The following is a 1,906-nucleotide window of genomic DNA, read 5'->3' on the forward strand; positions in this document are numbered from 1 at the left end:
TTATTTGGGCCCCTAAAGGGTAACATTACCCGAGAGGCTCCTTTTGCATGGATGTCGTTATGCCTCCCTTACGCATGTGTATTGGCTGCATGGGGGGTTTGCTCACTCTGGCCTGTAAACAAGACAGCAATGGGTCATTCTCCTCCAAGCAACAGCACAAACTAGACTGAGCATGACAGGTCATTCTCCTTCTTTGGGAACTGGATGTCCTGCCAAGAGCGGAAGAGAGCTCCCCACACACAGGTATCCCACCACGCTCTGCCTGGCTCCCTGCCCCCTCCCCTCTCCTCTTCCCAAGAACATGTCCACACTTACCTTGGTGCCAGCAAGGGCCTTGTTCTTCGACACAGCCACGGCGTTCCTCACAGGTTAATATGATTGTAAACATTGAGTCACTGCCAGAGAGCTTAAATGCTGAAGGAACAGCAAGTGGTGAAAAGATGACCTCACAGCCTGTGGCTGCCAAGTGGAGGCATCAGACATTGCTTCTGGCAGGCAACATGGCAGAGAGACAAACGGTATAGGGGGGCTTTTGAACAATGATCTCCCCAAGAAAGAGCCACCCTCTCCTGTGTGCCCCAAATGGTTAGGCTGCAGGCGGTCATGATGAAAGCCACAGGGGCCAGATCTCCACCCCAGGTAGATGACTGAAGGGAGAACTGAATCCCATCCTTGTCCTCTCTGAGTGTTCATACTTGGAGAGAAATTGCATTTGCTAAGTTGTGTTGCATTGGTGGGTGAGGGTGGGCAGGGAGCAAACTTTTGTAAAATGTACTCAGGGATTTCTTTGAAATATCCTAAAGGACTGCCTTTAAAAAGATGCATGTGGTAAAACCAAATAAATAAATAAATAAATAAATAAATAAATAAATAAATAAATAAATAAAAAGGTAGTAAAAGATCTTGTCATGGAGTTTGCCTACTGTCAGAGGAAGATAAAGCTTAGTGGTGATGTCTCTATTATTGTCTGTACAATTACAAAGCGATTACATTACACACTAGGTGCTCAACCTGTGTCATGATGAGTAGAGGGCAGTAGACAGAAAGGCGAGACAAGGAGTACAAAGGGATTTTTGCCTTCAAGGTGCTCAGAATCTGTAATAGTTCCAGAGAAGTAACTAACTCATAAACAACCAAGTAACATGGTACGGTTCTCATTATCACATAGGCTGAAAACCCAGGAAGTGTTCAAAAAGGATGTGGAGGGATAAGAGCTGGATTTCAAAGAATGGCTGGATGTGTGTGTGTGTACATATGTACATGTGTGTATGTGTGTGTGTCTGTGTATGCATGGTGTGTAATGCTTTCAGTGTGAACATGGTTAGCTATTTAGGATTGCTGGGGACACTGGCTCTGACCGGCTACAATCTAGCATAAGTGGAAGAAAGTCTAATAAACCAAATGGCATGAACAAAGTATAATTTAAAAGCTCTGTTTTTCAAATAAACAAAGTCCTCCAATCAAAGTTTTGAAAGCAGAAATACTTTCTTCCCATAACCTCTGAGTGCTTTGTTTTTATTATTATTATACTTACCTGGTTTATGATGAAGGGAAGATTTCTGCATTTGGGTCATATCTTACATATTAGTAACTATAGCTTGGGCTTTTTTTTCCTGCAACCAGATTTAGAAAAAAACAAACAGGGGGAAAGTATATGCATCTGCTGGTTGGCAGGTTTTTCTCTTTCTTCTCCATCTTCCTGAGCCCCAGGCTTCTCTCTCTACTCTCTCTTCCTCTGGAGGAGTTAGTGTGCAATTTAAAAAATCGTCTGAACTACCTTCCTTTCTTCATTGGCTGCGTTTTCTTCCAGTGTCTCTGATCTCTCTGCCTCTCAGGCCCCAGGCCCCTCCAAGCTGCATGGCTGGGGGTTCCTGGAGTGCTCTATAGCCCAGGATCTATGCACCAT

Source organism: Nomascus leucogenys, chromosome 5 (assembly GCF_006542625.1).
Source record: "Nomascus leucogenys isolate Asia chromosome 5, Asia_NLE_v1, whole genome shotgun sequence".
Taxonomy (NCBI): domain Eukaryota; kingdom Metazoa; phylum Chordata; class Mammalia; order Primates; family Hylobatidae; genus Nomascus; species Nomascus leucogenys.